We start from the raw sequence: 22,388 nt of genomic DNA on the forward strand, positions 1-22,388 counted from the left end.
CCAAAATAGTGGTCCACAAACAAGCATCATCAACAACACCTGTGACCTTCTTAAAAATGCAGAACCTCGGGCCCCATTCCAGAACTACCGAATTCAAGTCTGCACTTAACGAGTCTCCATGTGATGTATGTATATAGTCCTGTATGAAAAGTCCAGTTCTGATGACTTTAACCTTTCCCATTGTGCGTAGGAAGATCAGTTCTGCAGAACTAGGTGGGGAGAAGAACCATTACATGCCCCAATAATCAAGTTCCCGTGAGCAAACCAAAGAGAATTTTTTCAATGCCTAATGACTGCACGAAGATCCAGCCTGTCACCCAGTTATTCAGCACTTACAGACACCCATGTGCTCATTCTGACATTTCCATTTGGTAACTATCAAAGCAAATAGAGCCCAACATAAGTTAATTAACTTGTGGGATGGATAGATCTTCAGCCCAGGCTGCTCAGGCTGAATGGAGCACACCCAACCCAGATCCTGTCCGTCACAGGTCCTGTGGAAGATGCACCTGGGTGGTGGCAGCCCCAACTGCTGAGCTGGCTGAGGATGAGCTAGACAGAGCTGGCAAATTGCCAAGGCTGCTCTTTTCCTGAGAAAGAGGTGGGAAAGGTTTCAGAGGCATCGAAGGCATCTTGCGCAGCACCTGACTCAGGAGATGGCAGCCTGCCAAGGAAATCTCCCACAAGCACGGGCTCAGGAACAAAAGTCCAGGGCAGCATTATTTCTGCTGTAATTGCCAATTTGTCCATGTCAGCACGCAGCCACATCTAATGTACTGTGCATAAGCAGCGAGGCTCGGGGTGGGGTGTAAACATGGCAGGGCCATGGATTACACCAGCCAATGAGCAGGACCCTCACGTGAACCACCCTTGGGTCACGCTCACCTGAAGGATGGGTTTGTCCTGCAGCAAAATTTCCCTCTCTTCCCATCCAGAAGTGTAGGAGGAGCAAGGGAGGCTGTCTTTTTAAGGAACTTTATGTGTGACAATTTATTATTGTGTTTATTAGGCCACGTTTCAGGGAGATGAGGAATGGTCCCTGTCGTCTTTGCCCTGCCTGTATGCAACTCAAAGAGGAAACAAATGTATTAAACAGGTTTCTTCTGTCCCTCTTCCCTCCATTTTGTCCAATCTAGTGTCCTTAGCAGATGCTGTACAGATTGGCAGTGGCTAGAAACTTCTGAAAATTGGCCAAAGAAATCAAGAAGGAGAACTGTGCCTAATGAATTGTGTGCCAGGGATAAGTTGAGGAGGAGGGGAAGCCCAGACTGTGCAGAATTAGGATGCACATCCCCCTCCTTCCCCCCTCCCTCCCTTTACCTGCTCTTGTCCAGGTCCCAGAGGCTCTCTACCAGACTGGTCAGCGGTTCTCAGACTTGAACACCCTGGGGGGGTGTTCTAAAACCCCAAACTGCTGGGCTCCACCCCTAGAGTTTCTGAATTGGTAGGTCTGGGCTGGAGCACAGGAATTTGTGTTTCTGTTAAGGCCCCAGGTAATTCTGTTGCTGCTGGTCCAGGGACCACACTTTGAGAACCAGGGAGCGGCTGTGGGATTCAGAACATGCAGAGAAGCATCATGAGGTAACTCACCCCGTCTTCGTTTGGTGAACAGAGTATCTGTGTTCTGTACTTTGAACACTCTCTTAAAAATAGATTCCCGGGGGCGCCTGGGTGGCGCAGTCGGTTAAGCGTCCGACTTCAGCCAGGTCACGATCTCGCGGTCTGTGAGTTCGAGCCCCGCGTCGGGCTCTGGGCTGATGGCTCGGAGCCTGGAGCCTGTTTCCGATTCTGTGTCTCCCTCTCTCTCTGCCCCTCCCCTGTTCATGCTCTGTCTCTCTCTGTCCCAAAAATAAATAAACGTTGAAAAAAAAAATTAAAAAAAAAAAAAATAGATTCCCGGGGCGCCTGGGTGGCTCAGTCGGTTAAGCATCCGACTTTGGCTCAGGTCATGATTTCGCGGTCCGTGAGTTCAAGCCCTGTGTCAGGCTCTGGGCTGATGGCTCAGAGCCTGGAGCCTGTTTCAGATTCTGTGTCTCCCTCTCTCTCTGACCCTCCCCCTTTCATGCTCTGTCTCTCTCTCTCTCAAAAATAAATAAACGTTAAAAAAAAACTAAAAAAAAAAAAAGATTCCCAGAAGCAGGATTTACTGACCCCAAGCATATGAACACCTTTATGGCCTTTAATAATTATTTCCAAATTGCTTGCCAAACTGGGCCAATTTATGACAGCATTACCATGTGTGAGTACTGAATACCAGCACTTTCATTACTGGAAGGGAACGCTAATGATTTGTTTTATTTATTTTATAGGCAAAATACTAATGAAGATGATGATGTCACTTAAGAACATATCTACCTCTGGGGCACCTGGGTGGCTCAGTTGGTTAAGCGTCCAGCTCCTGTTTACAGCTCGGGTCATGAGCTCACAGCTTGGTGGGCTCAGTCCCCCGCACTGAGAATCCCTGCTTGGGATTCTCTCCCTCTCCCTCTCCCTGCCCCTCCCCTACTCATGCTGTCTCTCTCAAAATAAATAAATTTTCAAAAGAAACATATCTACATCGTTGATCACTCTGTACAGTGGGAATATTGTTGCCAAGTTTTTGTCACCATTCTAATTTGATTGTTCATATTAATTAAGAAGACAAGAGAAAACTCTGTCACCTAATTGGGTTAATTGAGAATTCTTTCCCAGACTCTTAAGAAATGAAGCCCACATTCCCACAGGCTAAGGAGAAGCATTTGGAAGTTGCTCATCCAAGGATGATGTCTGTGAGATGCCAAGAGGCTGGTTTCCTTGGCTGCCAGAGGAAGAGGGATGTGTGTCAGTGGAGATAAAAGGGGGCAATGGATCCCAGTCTTCACTGCTGTCATGGACCTCATCACAGAGTGTCCAAAGAGCAATGGAATCCAGGTGTGGTTCTTCAGAGTTGATGCTGAGGTCCCTAGAGGAAATGATAGGGCCATGATCATGTTAAGCTAACGGCAGGGCTGGGTGAGCCCATGTCTCACTCTTTTCGTCCAGATACTTTTGTTCCTCTTGAAATAAAGTAAAACTTACACGTGGTCAGTTATGACTAAATCTTCAGTATTTAACTCAATTTTTATATATGTACACACCCATTCACTGCCACCCAGATTGAGCTAAATGATATTTGCTGCAACCCAACTGGCTCCTTTGCACACTCCCCGTGTCAGTATTTCCCCAAAGGAAAGCACTTCTCTGACCTCCATCATCATAGACAAGGCATGCTTGTTACAAATTTTATCTAAATGAAAATGTCTTCTTTTTTTGGTCTGGCTTTTTTCACTCGGCATGTTGCTTCATGTGACAGTAACTCATCCTTTTTTCATCACTGCATATTATTCTGTTCGATGAATACACTGATTTATTGACGTATTCTCCTGTTGAGGGTATTAGAGTTGCTCTCAGTTTGGGACTAGTATCAGTTAAGAAGCTGTGAACATTCATGTACGTATCTCTGGGTGGGCATACACACTCCTTTCTCCTAGATTTCTCTATTCTCAGGAACAGAAGTACTGTGTCATAGGATAGGCAGATACCAGTATTTCCTAGATTAGTAAAATACTGTCAAAGTTTTCCAAAGAAGCAGTACCAATTTACACTCCTACAAGCAATATGTGACAGTTCTGGTGGCTCTGAACCCTCACCAGCCCTTGAAACTATTGTTCCTATTGATTTGGACATTCTGGTGGGGGAAATGGACGTATCTTACTGTGCTTCAGTGCCGTATCTAGGCATCTAGAAAACTAACATTCTAGCAACAAGAATCGCAGAATTTTACTTGCTGGGGGAAAGATCTCCATGATGTGACCAAAATGAAATTCTCAGGTTTGGAGAATATAAGGGACCATCACTAGGTCATATCTACACGGATCAGTGGATGCTGCTCAGGGAAGTTGGGTTGGAGAGGCCACCAGTGGTAACAGGAGCATGTCATACAAAGACAATGATTCCAATAGGAATGTGGTACATGGTGGGAAGGCCTGGAGAGGAAAGAGAAGATAAATAAGGGAAGAAAATGAAGGGGAAGAGGAAGGAAGTAGGAAGAAGCTTCCATTTGTCAAGAGGCTGCTAAGTGGCCAGAAATCAGCATTCAAACTGCTCTTAAAACAAAAACAACTCCTGTCTGTCTTTTCCTCTGCTGCTCAAGGCAGAGTAGAGGCCAGAAACTGTGTCCTTTGCAGGCTGTGATATGCAAACATTTTTCAGTTGCTGTCAGTCTAGGCTTTCTTTTCGTTAGTGGATGAGATGCTCCCCAGTTGCCCACTAAGTACTATCGGGAGAGGACAGGAAAAGCCTCACCGTGGAGGAATAGGGACAGAGGGGACAGCTGAAACCAGGAGCGAGCTGAAGACAAGGGCTGCTGCCTGGGATGTCCCGGGCAAACGGGCAGAGAGACGGGACAAACAGGGCCCTGTTTGTGCACTGGGAGAGTCTCTGGGGCAGAGTTTCCTTGGGCTGACCGCCTCATCCTCCAACATATGGGGCATTTGATGGCCCCTGTCAAGGGCTAGGAGGTTGGGGAGTGGCATGACGCCTAGCCCATGCTCTAAGTCTACTCCACACCACCCAGCTCACCCCCTTGACACTTCTCCATGGCCCTCCCACAACATCTTATAGATTGAAGGGAGGTGAGACTGGGGTGGGCGAGACTCTGCATGGGGAGTCTCTGGGGCTGCACAAAGTACACTGGGATAATCTCAAGCCAGGTCAGCGTGCAGTGGGACGTTCATTTTAGAGACATATGTTATATTCCGTTGAATTATCCAAACCTCCCTGTGGGGTGGGTGTTAGCAGTATCCCCACTTTACAGATGTGAAGACCGAGACTGAGCATGTGTTGTAACACGCTCAAGGGCATGTTGCGAGGACGTGAAGGTGTCAAGAGTAAATCAGAATTCAAGCACAGACGCGCTTAACTCCAAAACCCATGCGGCCCGAGGCCAATGAAGAGACCAAAAGGAGCCGGGTCCTGTTCTTGTGTCAGCTGTTTTGTCCACTTGCTCTTACACCTTGACACGTGGGTGCAGGATGAATGACTAAACAAATGAATTAAGAAGAGTATGCAGAGTGGAAACGTAACACTTTTGTTTGTTTGCATTCGTTTCCTGAAATTATCAAGTCTTGTAACAGGCTTATGCACAGATAGTTCTCTCTGCTGACAATCGTCCTCCCCTCTTTGCTGGTCTAGCTTGAACTCTGAAGTGTTGGCTTCCATAACACCTCTTCCAGGAAGCCCTCCTGAAGCACCCATCCCTTCTACCAGGCAGCCTCAGCTGCCTACCTAGTTCCTCTATCATAGCACTCCATGTGTCCCTCCAAACCACTCTCCCCCCTCATCTAAGCTCCATAACACAGGATGCTGTTTCATTCTCCATAGCGTCCTTGGCACCTAATCCAGTGCCTGCCACACCGTAGGTTCTCAATAAATATTTGTTAAGGGAATAAATTATACATCCCCTTGCTTTGCTAGAGAAAACTTACATATCATTGCTGCTTTAAAATAACATCCCTTCACTCCCCATCACTTCTGTGCTGTTTGTTCAAAGAAATGAAAGTTTGATAGTGTTTTGCATTGCCAATGCTGAGGATGTGCTGATGCCACTGAACTTTTCCGATCAGCCAACAAGCATCCCTGAGCATCCATAGTAAGCAGGAAGGCGAGCACGGTGTCACCTGGCATTGCCCCACATGGGCCCCCTCCGATGTGTTCACAGCATTGCCACAGCAGCCCCCAATCTGACTCCACTGGATTAAAAGAGGATCAGAGCCTCCCCTGAGCAGCCAGGCAGCAGTGAGTGCAGGTAGAAGCCAACTTTGTCCCCTTCCCTCGTGGGCTACAAGCAGCACAAAATTTGCCCTCGGCTCCTGGGACACAGCAGCTCCCCAAGCAGCCAGGTTCATTACAGAAGTTCCAGTTACTCTGATTCTAACTCAGACACAGAGACGCAGACCCAGCCTCTGCTGTGCTTGTCCTGGAGATTAATGATTTTAATTTGATCTGAGGAATTCATACACAATGGTTCAAGTATCCTAATCAGTGCTGTCACTTGGTAAGCAGTCATAAAATCAAAGGTGGCCCTCCGAGATGGCTGCGATTTTCGGGGTGGGGTTGTTCTCAGCTCTGGCTCTGAACTCATCTTCTTGAAAACGGCCAAAAAGCCAACTGCCCTCTATAAGATGACCCTGATATACTTTTTCAAGTTCAGCTGTCATTTAGTGGCTGCAGGTGGAGGGAGAGCCCACGCACGCATTCTTGCTTTCACATCTTTGTCCACATCTCATTCCCTGCTTCCTCGGGCTCATTGGGAATGCTTCCACCCTCTCATCTTTTGAATCTTAACCACCCCAGCAAATTCCTTTTGGGCCCCATCTCTTCTGGGAATATGCACCTGACAGCCTCCCCCCACCAGGGATCACATCCTCCTCGACTAAAACAAACTGTGTGTGCAACATTGTTTGTTTCTTAAACACATGCCCAGTTAACAATACAAAACTATATGTTTTATATCTTGTCTCCCCAAGTAGAATGCAGGATTCAAGCCTCAAATACCTTTATGTCTCTCCCAGAGTCTTGAAATCACTAGGTATTCAATAGCTGTTGAGAGAAGTTTTTTTAATGAGAAGAAATTTTGCAGGCATCCTTTTATAATCTTATCTTTATTTGCCTCACATGTCTGCAAACCAAAACCATAATTAAGTACAAACCTAATGTGACCCTAACTCCAAAACACTGAGCATGACGTGTGTGTGCACTTGTGTGTATGCAGTAATCAGAACATTAGTGGTGCCTTCAAAATCTGAACACAAAGGCTGGGGCCACTCTGGGAAAGACATCTCCGTATTTCCTTCGGAATAACCAACCAGGAATTTGGAAAACCACCTCACATTACTTTGACGATTTTTTCCTATATAAAAACCCCTTTCCCAGAGACTTGTCCCATATAAAACCCGTTCCCAGAGACTCTTGGGTAATCTGTTTCCTGTCAGCTCCTATGAACACGTGCATGTCAGTACCAAAGCTTCGACAAGTGTTTGAGCCACTTGCTGCTTTTATCTGTAACACCACACACTGCTTTCACCCTGTCGCTCTGAAACACCCACTGCCCTACAAACCCCTCACCCTACAACGTTGTGTGTATACCGTTACCACAGTAACATAATTTTCAACCAACCTGTTTCACACATTATTGACCTGCATTATTAATTCAAGGGGAAGGGATGATAGATGTGCATTTAACACATGTGCAGCTGAATGTGTATCTACATCCTAGCTGCAGTCTGGAAGACCATTTAAAGTTATCTAGAATCGCGTCATTAATAGATGCTACCAGAAATAGGTGGAATGGCTTTTTTATTTACCCAATGACCAATTTAATCTTTATGGAAATAGCCATACTTGTGAAGTCAGAAACATGTAAATTATGCTTCTGTTTTCTCTCTTGTTCACAAGGCTAATATGTTTGCTGATCTTTTGTACATCTACATTTTTTCAGGGAAAGATGGAAACATTGTACATAAACACGTGACTCCAGAACTTTAAAAAAAAAAAAATTAAGATATAGGGCAACAAATAAGTAAGTTGAAACCAGGTGTGGCAAATGGTATTTTACAAAAATGGAGGTGATGATATCTTTCATCCTACAAGGACGTCTACAATGTGACCTTGATAGTCCTGTCATTAAGAAGTAAGGTCTGTGTCCTCTCCTTGTTGGCTGGGCTCATGGGTCCCTTGTCAGCAAAAGAGTATGGCATAAGCGAAAAGCCAACTTAGCCTCTGCCTTGTCCAGTGAAATGCCTGTACTTGGAGCCCTGAGCTGCTATGTAAGAAAGCCACCCTGGAACAGCCAGCCTGTGAGGAAGCCCCAACCACTGGGAGAAGCCACTTACAAGACTGGCAGTCCTGGTCTTCCTACTCTAAGCACCAGTCACGTACAAGAGTCCTGAGGACGTCCCAGCTTCCAGCAGTAGAGTCCTCCCCGGTAGAGGCCCCAGACATCATCAAGCAGATTCAAGTCATTCCCACTGTGTGCCCTTTTGGGATTTCTGACCCACAGAAACTATAAGCTTAATAAAATGGTCACTGTTTTACTCCACAAGATTTGGAGCTCTGGAGCAGTAGTAGCCAGAACACCCAGTAAGACTCTCTTCACATCAGGATTTTCCACATTGACCTGGGAGGTACTTAGGTCCCTTCTATAGCCCAAGAGACCTCAGTAAAAGCAACCATCACATAGCAGCAGAATCACAGTGCTGTTCTAGAAGTCAAAAAGCATGCCTTCTGATTCCAGCTCTGTCACTAAAGAGATTTGTCACACTGAGAACAATAATATCTGCATGATGCTTTCACCTTCCACCGACATCCTTTCACATTGATAATTTTTCTTCCCCCAAACCTTGTGAACTAGAGCAACTGTTCATCTCCTTCAACTCCACTTTCTGCACCGTAAAAGGAAGACAATGTCTGTTCTCACTACTTTGTAAGGCTTTTGTAAAACTCAAATGAGGTATTGTAAGTGAATGCACAGTTGAAGGGCAAAAAATAAGGATTTGTCAGCCAGAGACAGAAATGTCGGCACAGACCAACATATTGATCACTGTTAGACTTACAGAGTCAGGAGCTATGCAAACCCAGGTTGTCATATGGATTTCATATTCTTGCTACTCTGGAATAAATAAACTTGAATTAAAAAAACAAAAAACAAAAACCTCAAACCTGGAAGGAGATGCTTCCTTTTCCGGCCAAGCAATTCATGGAGACTGCTGGATTCTGTCCCTCTGTTCCCACTTTATCCATGGGATCCTTTCAAAGGATGGAGAGCACGGCAGGTGGAGGCCCGTGTCTCATGTGCGTCTCAGGCATCCTGACTATGTTCACCAGGGCCACGTCCCAGACTGTAGAGCGCAAAGACCACAGCACCTGGTAACGCCTGCGTGTGCAGGAGGCAACGTGAGGGGAGAGAGCAAACGTGGATGAGTTGGAGAAAACAAATCCTGGTGATAAATCTCACATACATTCTTGCTTCATCTCCCAAGGGGCCTTTGTTTGGAACAAAGCTAAAGAGCTGACATGTTTCATGCCAACAAAGGGACTGATCTCTAAGATTGAGAAGGGAGGGTCAAATAGGAACGTGAATAGCCGAGGCATTGAACTCACCCATGGGTCCCATGGCTCTGCTCAGAGAGAGCAAAGAACACTGTGCCAGGAGTCCGAAGACCTGGGTTAGCATCCCAGGTCTGCCACTGACTAATTCTGGGTAAGTCCAGATCTATGTCTTGCCCATCGCTATATCCCTGGCACTGGCATTCCCTGGCACTGGCATATGTGCATATACAAGAGGCCCAACAAATGTCTATCCAATCAATGAATGAGTTTCATTAATGTGATAGCTAAGATTTGGGGTTTTTCAATTAAATAAACTAAATCCAAACTCAAGTCCCGTCATTTACTATTGGTTACTCAACTCTCTCTGTGTGCTCATCTGGAAGATAGGGATAATAACCATACGTTCCTGTAGCAGGTGCAGCTGACATTCTGCCCATCCCTCTCCCCATTTCCCCTTGGCACAGCTGAGTTTCCAGCTGAAGCTGACAGCTTTCCACCTTAAACACCTGATCTCTTCCGTATCTGCTGGAGGGCTTTCTCTTGCATCAAAAGAGCCTGCTTTCCAGAGACAGAGGCAACTCCAAAATCTAGAGAGTATGTCCCATGAAGAATCTATGGCTCAATGTGCCAGCCTCTCCAGACTCTGGTCAGGCAGTTCTGACATGTGTTCTCCAGCAGGACTGAGGTTCAGAAACCTATTCATAAGCACCCCTTTCATGGGCTTTTCTACAGGTCTTACTTTCCCTTAAAAAAACTCAATTGCGCTTTCCAAATGAGCTACCTGCACCCAATCCTTGTCTCAGAGACTTCTTTTGGGTGTAGTGGGCTGAATTGTGTCCTCTCCAAATTCATATGTTGAAGTCCTAGCGCCCCAGTACCTCAGAATGTGACTATATTTGGAGACAGGGCCTTTCAAGAAGAGATTAAGTTAAAATGAGGTTGTTAGCATGGGCCCTAATCCAGTCTGACTGGTGCCCTTATAAGAGGAAAAGACACACAGAGGAAAGGCCATGTGAAAACACAATGAGAGCACATCCATGCACAGAAAGTAGGCCTCGGGAGATTCCAAACCTGCTGACACCTCAATCTTGGACTTCCAGCTTCTAGAACTGTGAGAACATAAGCTTCTGTTAAGTGAGCCCCCAGTCTGTGGTATTATGTAATGGCAGCCCTAGAAGACTAATACAAGGGGCAGTCCAAAATAAGAGACCACCTCATGGAGTCATTATGAGGAATAAATAAGAAGACAGGACGTCTAAATTACCTAACACATGACTGGAGTGACTCAACATCTGTCCATTGTTGCTATCGTTACTAGGAGTAGTGGTGATGGTAGGAGCACAGACAGTGGTGTCATCACCATCACCACCTGTAAGACATAATCGCTCTACTCTGCTTCCTCCCAGGGCAGTTGGGGAAGGCAAAGAAGAGAACAGATATTGGGGTGCCTGGGTGGCTCAGGTCACAATCTCGCGGTTGGAGAGTTTGAGCCTCGCATCGGGCTCTCTGCTGTCAGCATGGAGCCCACTTTAGATCCTCTGTCCCCTATTCTTTCTGCCCCTCCCCAACTTGCACTCTCTCTGTCTCTCAAAAATAAATAAATAAACATTTTCCAAAAAAGAAGAGAATAGGTATGGAAAGATAAGGGTTTAGCAAGCACTCACTCTTTCCCTGAGCAAACGTGTCAGCACCAACCCCAGGCACAGGCTAGGTGCTGGAACCACCGAGTACTGCACTATTTGGCCAGGACTGTGGATCCTAATCATGTGTGGCTCTTTATATTCAAATTATTTAAAAGCAAATAAAATTTAAAGTTCACTTTCTCAGTCACATTTCAAGTGCTCAAGAGCCACATGTGTCTGGTGGCTACTGCATTAGAAAGCAGAAAAAACATTCCCAGCATCAAAGGAAGTTCTATTGGATAGCCCTAATAGAGAGGAAAAAATAAATTCCTACTCTGAATGACTCGATCAATTACAAATGCCATCCAATAATGATGATGTTTCTGGAAAATATACTCCAAAGTCCTTGCCATGAGAGGTCAGTCTTTGCTTCCGAAGGACAGTACAGTGATTCCAGACATCCAGGTTTTGAGAATAGGCTGCTCCTATTCAAATCGCTGCCAATAACAGCAAGGACATTCTTTCATTCATATAACGCCATTGGATGCCTACTCTGTTTAAGTCACAATGATGGACAGCAGGGCGCATTAATATGGAAAAGCCACAGGTTCCAGTCCTCAGAAACTCACACTTGAGGTAGACAGATAATAGGTATACACAGACAGCCACAGTTTATAAAAAGATTGAAAGTAGCATCACATGAGAAGTGACTGTCCTCGGGGAAGCTAGCATGGCTGAGCACTTAACATGTGCCAGAATGGTGCCGAAGAGTTTCACAAACATGCTCTCACTGCATTTGAATAGTCACCATGGTAGTTATGCACTATTATCTTTATTTTACAGAAAAATAAAATGAGGTACTTTGTTAATCTTTTTAAGGACCAATCCCAGGGTCACACAGCTTATAGGTAGTGAACCCAAGCAGCCAGACCCAGGGCTAATCCTCTAAATCCCTAATAGTTAGGATGCCACCAATGTGGCTCATAGTGGAACATGAGCAAGACTGAAATCATGGGAAGACCCATTTGGAAAAACAAAAGTTTATGCCCCCTCTCCTACAAACTTGTCTTAGTTAGAGTTTCCTCCAAAGCAGAGTGAGAGCCAAGGGCTAGGGTGCAAGTGTTTTATTTGGCAGATTATCTCGGGAAGCAAGAGTGAGGGAGGTAGAAAAACAGGATAGCGAAGGAGGAAAAACCAGTGTCACGGTGTATCACTGAGGTCACTGTCCTGAGCAACTGGGACTCTCTTCCACACCTACAGGGTATCTCTCACAGTTGTCCATTTAAACACAGGAGACTTTATCTGCCAACGTATATCCACCAGCTCCCAGACCTCATTGGCTAGTGTCAGTCCTCCTAACACCCCAAGAACACTAACATTACCCTTCTTCTAGTTTGCACTGCATGACAATGCAAACCCTGGTGACCTGAGAGCAGACCCAAGGCAGAATGCAGGAAGACACATCATACTTTGCAGGAAAGACATGCATACTGCGTATCATGGAGTGAGTCTAAAATTTCCCAGGCACCTGCTGATGATTCAGAGGGAGAGGAGGGGATGTGACACAGGTGTCAGAGGTATCTACTGTATCACTCTAATTTCTCCCCTTTGGACTTACTCAATTGATTTTCCAAGCACATATTTGTGGCCAAGACATTTGAGATGCCCTGGCCAAGAGGACAGCAGTTTTGCCCTCATGGAGCTTACAGTCCAGTAGAAACTTATTTCTGACTAATTTTCAAACCAGAATCTCCCCAGTGTCCACCAAAGTGCTGGGACCTATGCTTGAGATCCATCCACTGCTGTACAAACTAGTGAGTTCCTTTTCTGGTTACACAACCGCTTTCCCAGGAACTGGCTGTGTCCCAGCAGCTACTAAGCATTTTCCTCCCAAACTTTAGTTGGCAGAATTTCATTACTTTAACCTCATTTCAGCTACCAAAAAACATCATGAGCTTCTCCACTGAGCCCAAAACATTACTCAGAAAGAAATGAACATGAGAGAGAGAGGGGAACACACACAGAAGCAATATCATTACGATTGTCTGTTCCTGAGCCAGGATGCCTACATTGTCATTTCATCTTTGTGCACATTTACCCAAGGCCCTTCAGTTCCATTCTGAGTTCCAAAGTTTGAAGTTTTCTTGAGGGAAGAAGAAGGAAGATGAGAAAATCTACTTCATTAAAGTCTCAGGTTTTCACTTGAAGTTCGGCAACTTCCTTGTTATCCCTGAACTCCAGGGGAGGGATTTCTCGGCGAAATTTTTTTTTTTTTAAGAGAAGGAGGGGAGGAGTCTAAAATCACGAAAATTAAAGGATTACATTAGAATCCGACTTCCGCTGAGGCAGAGCAACTCTAAAATCTCTTTCCAAAGGGAGCTGTGACTTGAAGCCTTCTGCAATAGGCGATTTGTGACCACTGAAACACAAGGATATATGAGGTACAGTCTCCCTCAAAGATCTGATGAAAGACTACTGAATTTGGTCACATCCATACTCAAGAATTTCTGATCCTCATTATATTGATTTCTATAGTATGTCTCTGATAATTCCCCATTGGTCAGCTTCCACTCCTACTACCACACCATTAGTTTGGTTAAATCCATAATTCAGAGATTTGTGCAAAAGAGATCAAAGTTTGTAGATTAGATATATATCCCATCAGCTTATTTTGTTCCATTGTTAAAACTGCCAGTCTTTGACATTACCTTACAATGTAGGCCACTGATCAGAATGGAGGTGGATGGATCAGGAAAACCAGTCCTCAGTATAGCCAAAACATACGTCTCACCATGGCAAGGTCAGGAGCATCTCACACTGTCATCTTCACAGGTGTAAATGATGGTTATCTGTCTGGGTCTATCTGGGTGGGACCCAGCAAGAGCCTACATTAAGTCTGGAAACCTCTTTTCCAATCACAAGGACAAAACTTGCCACAAGACAAAAACTTGTAAAAAGCCTATAGCCACATCCATAAGGGCCGCCTGGTTTTTGGTTAGTGGATGTCGTTGGCAACCTTTAGATGGCTCTTCAACTCAAAGAACATTCCAATCTTTTTTTTTCCCATCTCACTTGGAATCTAGCCCTATGTGTTTTCCTGTCATCACCAAACCATTTCTCATGGCAGAAATAACTGTTCCTCAGAAGTTCCACAAAAGAGCAGTAAATCTATATCCTCCTGACTATTCTTAAGATATGTCACCTATGAGGTTAAACAGAGCGAAAAGTTAGCCAAAATCACACAAATAGTGTCATAAACTCAATAAGAAAAAGAAATGCAATAGAAGCATTAGAAAACAGTGCTTCTATTTCTAATACAGTGCTTGTATTAGAAAACAGTGATAGTTCACTGTTTGCAGATGATATGATGACTGAACTGGAAAATCTAAGAGAGTTTTAGGATTCAGAAGTAGCTCCATCAAAGTAGTCAAAAGGAATATCAGCTCTTAAAAATCAGTAGTTTTGGGGGGCACCTGGGTGGCTCAGTTCATTAAGCACCCGATTCTTGATTTCCATTCAGGTCATGATTTCATGATTCACAGTATAGAGCTCTGTGCTGGTGTTGCGGAGCCTACTTGGGATTCTCTTTTTCCCTCTCTTTCTGCTCCCCCCGCCCCCGCTTTCACTAAACAAACAAACAAATATTTTTAAAAAAATCAGTAGCTTTCCTGCACACCAAAGCTATCCCATCACAAAATATAATGGAACAATAGATTCCGTTTACAATAGAAATATAATTATGAAACTAGCTAAGAATAATGCCCACAAAAATTTCCAAAACTTTATGAAGAAAATAAAAACTTAAAGGTACAAAATAAGACTTAATTAAAGGCCCAGAAATTCTATCGCAAGGTATTTGTCTTAGAGTAAATAAGTATCTGTGTACAACAACTCATGTTTTACATTGTTCTTTGCAATACAGAAAAATTAAAAACAACCTAAATCTTCATTAGGAGATGATTAATTAAATAAACTATGGAACAACAGTAATAAGAAAAAGATTGAGTATTGACAGAAAAATCTATAAGATTTTTATGATAGCTAAGGAGAAAAAGTAAGCTGTAAGATAGTAAATACAGAACAATCTCATTTACTAAATAGAATATGTACAAAACACAAAGGTATATTTTTATTTATGAATATATAGAATGTTTGGTATATATATATATAGAATATTATATATAACAATATATATAATGATACTTTTATCTATTTGCTTGAATAGTTCCACAATTAAGATCAAATTTATACATTACTTACTAAAAATAATGTATTTTCAAAAGGCAAAGAAAGACAAGAAAGACTGAGTGTAGCTTTGTACTCCTTTGGTGTCTGCTCAGGTCCCCCTTTCCCATTTTTCTCCTGGTCAGTACCCCACCAGGGCTGAGTCCTACAATGCAGAAAATGCAATACCATGGAGCATGGAAGCTTCTTCCTGAATGGTTTCTGGGGGGCCAGTTGACTGAATCTACAAGTTCCTGAACTGTAGATGAACTGAATCTCAACCAAAGGAAAATGAGAGTCAGGATACTGGGAAAGAATTTCCCTGAGAGGCCAAAATCTTCCCAATGCCAGGTGTTGATCAGCCTTTCCCCCTGCTTGGGATGCCCTCTTTTCCATGTAGGTGACAACCCTAAATACTTCTTGAGCACTTACTCTGTACAAAACATTGTGCCAGGGACCTTGGAGGACCCAAAGAGTCAGTAGAGCCACAGTCTTTGTCCTCATGGCATCTACTACTACCATAGCAATCCTGTTGGAGAGAACAGGCAGAGTGGAAGTCCAAAAAAGCAGGAGTTAACCAAGACATGAGATCAGGAAATAGGAGGGGTACCTGGGTAGCTCAGTCGGTTAGGTGTCCGACTTTGGCTCAGGTCATGATCTCATGGTCCATGAGTTCAAGACCTGCATCGAGCTCTATGCTCACAGCTCAGAGCCTGGAGCCTGCTTCAGATTCTGTGTTGCCCTCTCTCTCTGCCCCTCTTCCCCTCGTGCTCTGACTCTCTCACACAAAAATAAATAAATATTTTTTTTTAAATCAGGAAATAGGAGAAGTGATGGGGCAGAGGAGGACCAATCACTCTCACCTATGCTCTCAGGTCTAATCACAGAACCTTCTCAGTTTACCCCATCTGAACTCCTGCCACTTATTACAAAGCCCCCTAATTCCTATTTTCCTTTTTAATAGGAAGAACCAAATTTTCTAATGCCAGGCAGAGTGCTCTGCACTTACTTGCATTATCCCACTCAATATTCACAATAGTGAGGTGCAATTATTTTCCCCACGTCACAAATACAGCAACTGAGGCAAGAACAATTAGGTTAACCACCCAAAGTCACAACGCTTCATGGGCTTAGCAAGGATCGACTTCTCCTTATATGGATAGACTATCATAGTCTCAGGGAAACCAAGAGAGGGACAGCCTAAGGGAGGCCTCCAATGGCAAAGAAAAAAATCCTTGGGAAAGAACAGAAATTGCTGCTGGTCCTGAAAAAAAGGAGACCCAACGAACCAATGACTTGCTATTTCTAGGTATTTAAAATTGCCCAGCTGCCATAGCAACAAGTGCAGTGTGAGTGCTTACACTCCCTCCCAGGAAAAATATTTATGACTCTACTAAAGACACATGCTCAGTGCCTCATGTAAACAGTGACAGGCATTTTGCTGTCTTCCTGAGAAAATACATCTCTGTTTTCCTTGTCATTTTAAGCGCACAATTCCCATTTATTCCTCTCTTGGGGCAGGGAGAAGAGGGGATGAGAAGGAGGACAGAGTTGAGTTTCTGGGGACCGTTCTGGTTTAGAGTTTGAAGATACTACTCCAGCAAAGCTCAGAATTACACTATTTCCCCCCTTGGTTTTCTCTCCCTCCCACTTTGCTCTTCCTCATGTGTCACTCTACTGTGACCACAATTCTAAGTGCTTTTGTTCACCAAATGACTGCTGTGTAGACCGTAATGATTCACTCTACTGAGCACTGGGAAAGTGCACAATCTGTGTGTGTGTGTGTGTGTGTGTGTGTGTGTGTGTGTGTGTGTGTGTGTGAGTGTGTAGGCAGGCAGTGGGGGGAGCTGTCTAGAGCTGCAGTCCCTAGAATTCCACCTTGCAGCAGAAAAGTATTCTAGGGCAATTAGCTCAAAAAAAATTGGCTTTATTGCAAGCTGTTGGAATTCTGGATCTGAGCACCTGAAATGGGAAATAACACATGGAATGGAAAACAGAGGGGAAAATTGTTGGCTGAGTTTGGCATTGCAGATGAAGAAAAGGAACTGGAGTTATGTCTCAAGGGACAGGGAAAAGGACAGCACACACTGACCTGGAATGAGCAAGGCTTAGAGGCAGTGGGCGGGGAGCCAAAGGTCAACTCAAATTGAAGCCCTGGTCAGACCAGCCCATCAGCATGTGAAGCATGTTTTTCAAGGAACTTTGCACAGGGGGCTGACTTTTGTCTGGAGATCATCACCACATCCGTGTAAGGTGAAGAGACAGATCCTCAGCAGCCAAGACCATCTCTGCCAATCAAGCCTCACGCAGGTCCCAGGAGGAAAAGGCCAAGGGAAGATATTGGCTCTCTGAGATTAGAACAAGTGCCAGAAATGCATTTGCTCCATGGTGGTCTCCTGCTAATTTTGCTAGCCTATACTCTGTTCCCTCTTATTCTGGCAACTCACCTTGGTTTTTGCTGAGCAAACATAAGCCTGCATGTGCACACATGCGCATGTGTGTGCGCATGTGTGTGTGTGCACACGCGCATGCACATACACACACACACTTAGTTCATTTCAAGTTCAGCTTGACCTCGTCCTCAGCTCCAAGGATGAGCATGGACTCAGGTCTGACCAATCAGACACTATTTTCCACTGGTTATGGGGACTGATTAAAAAATGAGCACAGGATGGATATCCCATTTGACTCCTGAGTCCACTCTCCATCCCTCTGCACCCTGCTTTGTGCAAGAAAGAAGGAGATGGGGTGCCTGGGTGGCTCAGTCAGTTAAGCGTCCAGTTTCAACTCAGGTCATGATCTTGCGGTTCATGAGTTGGAGCCCTGCGTCTGGCTGTGTGCTGACAGCTCAGAGCCTGGAACCTGCTTCCGATTCTGTGTCTCCCTCTCTCTGCCCCTCCCCTGCTCATGCTCTGTCTCTCTCTCTCTCTCTCTCTCAAAAATAAATAAACCTTAAAAAATTAATTTAAAAAAGAAAAATAAAGAAAGAAGGAGGAGGAAGGAGTTCAAGAGTAAGCTATGTATTCACCTGGGTTCACTGCAACTGTTAACCAAAGGTCATAACTCCTGGCAGACAGCCCTTTCTGTTTTCAAACCTAGGAATAATAATAAGACCTCAGTGTTATGACCCCAGAGTTCCCTGTAGTTTTCCTACACACTGCCCATAGTTTGAGAATAGTCCTTTCATTCAACTCTCCTCAAATCATCCCATTCCTATTTCCTGGTGAGACCCTGACTGACATAGCCATAACTGGCAAGCAGAAACAAGAGACTGCTCAAGACTTTGGGTGAGACTATTGGGAAAAGGATTTTATACTAAGGGTCTAATGCAAGCTAAAGCTGGTGTGGGGAAAGCTGCCTAAGGATGCAGCCAATGTGGAGGAGAACTGAGCCAGGAGGCAGGGAGAAGAGGAGAGGGACTCGTTCTGACACAATTCTTTGAACACCTGGATCCAGTTGTGTGTGAAGACTGTCTATTCCCTGGACTTTCCATTACACCAGCCTATTTTTGCTTAAGCAACTTTGAGCGCATTCTTTCACATGCAAATAAAAGAGTCATGACTTATCCATTATCTTCACATCTACTGTGTGGTCCAACCTGGATTGATGGGCACAGTTATCTTCAACATAGGATAAGTGACTGTGATTGCACTTGTACTCAGACGTCCTTGGAGAGGCATAAGCAGGCCAACGGGAAAGACAGAAAGAGACAAAAAAGCTGTCAGCACCCCATGGTTCCTAGAAATGGAACCTGGATGTCAGCACGTTATAGAGTTCAATTGCTTCCTATTACAGAAGAGGTAAGCAAGGTCAAGAGGCACGACATGACGCAGCCAGAACTGGAACTGGGACTTCTGCCACCCCGAGCCACGGAGAGTGGAAACTATTTTTCTCTGAGCCCAAATGTCAAACATGAACAACTCGCATGCGAAAGCATTTGCGGTTTGGAGCCACCACAAGAGTTAAACCTTTGTCCTTGAAACTTCTAAAAAGCTCAATTTTTCAGAGACAGGTTGGCCCCATATTTCCAGAGTTGGAGGCATCTGGAGGAGGGAGACGGATTCCAACATCAAAAAATCTGGTATTGGTTTCCCAGGCTGTGTGGCTTCCAGTGTGCAGGGGGCTTTCAAGAGGCTAGGAGTATGTCAGGAGACACAACCATACACAATCTAATTTCATCTTGATGGCTCTCACACTGCCGCTGCTACAAACAGTTCAAAGAAGGGGGAAAGAAGTTTATCGTTCTACTTTTGTTTTTACCAACCGGACATGTAAAAATAAACAAGAGCTGCTTGCTAAGGTGAAATGTTAGTTAAAACCACATGGAATATGGAATTAAATGTCACAAAGTTTTGCTTTTTTTCCTGTAGAGCATTCTAACTAGGTGAACCCCAAATCACATTTGTCAATCTCTATTTAAAACTGGAAAAGGCTTTCAGGGCCAAATATTAGAATTTTCTGGATTGGAGGCTGTAGTTCTACAGCCTCTGAAGAAATGTACATGAACACACGGAAAAAAATCATATGAAGCATTCACAAAATTCAACACTAATATATGTTTAGAAAAGAATTCCAGCAACATTGGAATAAGAGTCTTCTTAGATGTGATAAAGCTAGTCTCCCAAAGTCCTATATCAAATACCATTCTTAATGGTTAAATATTAAAAAATATTTGCATTAAGGCTATGAAATATAAAAATAGACCCATTACTATGGCTTTTGTGTCACATTGCTTTTCAGAACCTAACTAAAATAATAAGACAAGGGAAAAAGGACAAAGAGTGAGAAGAACGTGGCAGAACTATTATAATTTACAGTCAATGTGTTCATCCTCAAAAAAATCCAAGGGAAAAATGGTGACATTACTACAACTAATGATAGAGTAGTCTTTAACACTGGCAATAGCAAAATTATTATTTAAAAACTGATAAAAAATCAAGGTAACTATATGAGTATGTGGTTATCTGCACAATGTGTGGGTCTGCTGCCGATACTCCCTCTTACTAGCTCTGGGTAACTGGATACAATACTTAAATTCCCCAGTTGCCCCATCTGTAAAACAATTTTTAAAATATTGGGCTCATATATTTGGGACTTCCTCAACTTACCGGCCCAACCCGGGAGCGCTGCAAAGACGGAGTGGTGACCATTGGCTGTATGGGTTTCCCAAATGTGGGAAAATCCTCGCTGATCAACGGGCTGGTGGGGCGGTAGGTCATGAGTGTCTCCAGAACCCTCGGCCATACCCAATACTTTCAGACCTACTTTCTCACCCCCTCTGTGAAGCTCTGTGACTGCCCTGGACTCATATTCCCCTCCCTCTGCCCAGGCAGTTGCAGCTGTTGGCGGGGATCTACCCCATTGCCCAAATCCAGGAGCCACACACCGCAGTGGGCTATCTGGCCTCTCGAATCCCTGTGCAGGTCCTGCTTCACCTGCACCACCCAGAGGCCAAGGATCCCTCAGCAGAACATCCCTGGTGTGCCTGGGACATCTGTGAAGCCCGGACAGAGAAACATGGTTATATGATAGCCAAGGCAGCCTGGAATGATGTGTACAGAGCAGCCAATAGCCTCCTGCAGCTGGCACTGGATGGCCGCCTCAGCCTGTGTTTTCAGCCGCCAGGCTACAGTGAACAGAAAGGCAACTGGGAGTACCATCTGGAGACCACAGAGCTGGTGGTTTGGCAGGGCAGGGTGGGGCCAGCAGGTGACGAGGAGGAGGAGGAGGAAGAAGAGCTGAGCAGCTCCTGTGAGGAGGAGGGAGAGGAGGACCGAGATGTGGATGAGGAGGGGGAAGGGGATGAGGACACCCCAACTTCAGCTCCAGGGTCCAGCCTGGCTGCCCGAAACCCTTAACGCCCTACTGGGTGAGGACGAGTGCTGAGTCCTTGCCCTGCGCCATCTGCTCCATCCAGTATCTCTGCTTTTGGACTGACCTGAGGGTACCTCCCCTCTGCCATCCCAATTGTGAATAAAGATTGTCTGCATTGTAAAAAAAAAAAAAAACAAAAAACAAAAAACAAAAAAACAAAACCTATGGCACTAGCATGAAGTCTGAAATGCAGTAACTGTTCAATATTAGATGCCTTCTCCTTGAAGATGATTGGTCATATGGCTCTTCGTTATATGCAAAGAGAGCTAAATAGATGCATTGAATCATTGAAGAAGACATTCTGTTCAACTAACAGAGGAGCTCCCCATCTCATCCTCAATTAAAACCACAACCCAAGTGCTACCAAGGAAGAAGAAAGAAATGTAAGTCATTTGGGGTTTTGTTCAATGGCCAAAGTGGGCAAAACATCAAAGACCCCTCAGGCTCTCTATTTCGTGTCACTCTGATGGCAATGTAGTAACTTCTCTTGGAAAGGCCTTACCTACCAAGCAAGGAAGATAACTTTTTTTGTGCTCTCTATATTTGTTCCATGGTATTTGAAGTTCTGTGCAAAACCTGTGGAGGAATTTTTCAGCGGCCTATGAAATGAGGGTGGCTTTAACAAGACAACTGAAAATTTGAATGAACATTTAATTACCTACAAAATTTAATATTATGCCACTTTTTTTCATAGCTAGATTTCATTAAAAATTTTTCACTTTATGGAAAAACAACATTTTGGCTAGATTTTTCTCACTACACAAGTATGAATACATACTCTGAGGAATTCATACAACAATTGCCGACTAATTCTAAATTGGATGGCAAGTACCCAAATCACCTTAAAGACAAAAATGATTCGAACATCCTTTCAAAAATTTTTCAACAGAGAGTGATATCAAATGTTACATAGGATGCTTTTTAATTGATCTGATGCACTGTAAGGAAAGTCAGCTACAAAAGGAAGAGCTGGCCTAGGGTTTGGGAAAGAGTTAGAACAGCTGCTAGCAAATCACTTCCCTTAAACTCAAAGAGGTATTGGAAAGATCAAAGAGCATTCCAGGAAATGATGGGCAAAAGGTGCAATACATAACTCAGAGAAATGATACCCCGTACCTCATCCTCTACACCTTTGTTCAGAAACCAGTGGAAATGCCAACTGCATTAATTCTGTGGATTGTGCTATTTTATTTGCTTTTCACATGTCTGTCCCACTCACCAGTAAGACAATAAAATCCCTGAGGTCAGGATTCATAACCACTGTCTCCTTTTATCTCACCTTGGGACATGTAGCAATCACTCAGTATTTACTTCCAAAAACTGAGAATTAAAAGAAGCAAGCACTTTCGAACACATCTTAAAAAAAAAAAAATCCTTCCAAGATTGTTACTAACAACATATGCAAAGAATCTGAAACTTTGAATTGTAAAACGTGGCTGTGAAATTACATTTTCATGAACATCTATTGTTTCTTTGTTCTGTGCCTGAAAATATGTTTCTCCCTGGGATATTAGCATATAACAAATAAATCCTAAAGTACCT

General features: G+C 44.1%; 1 pseudogene; it reads left to right on the forward strand.

Annotated features, from left to right (window-relative positions):
* Window positions 1-20,078: 20,078 nt before the first annotated feature.
* LOC122492636 lies at window positions 20,079-20,980 on the forward strand (annotated as a pseudogene).
* Window positions 20,981-22,388: the final 1,408 nt, after the last annotated feature.

This window comes from Prionailurus bengalensis, chromosome D2, assembly GCF_016509475.1.
Source record: "Prionailurus bengalensis isolate Pbe53 chromosome D2, Fcat_Pben_1.1_paternal_pri, whole genome shotgun sequence".
Lineage (NCBI taxonomy): Eukaryota > Metazoa > Chordata > Mammalia > Carnivora > Felidae > Prionailurus > Prionailurus bengalensis.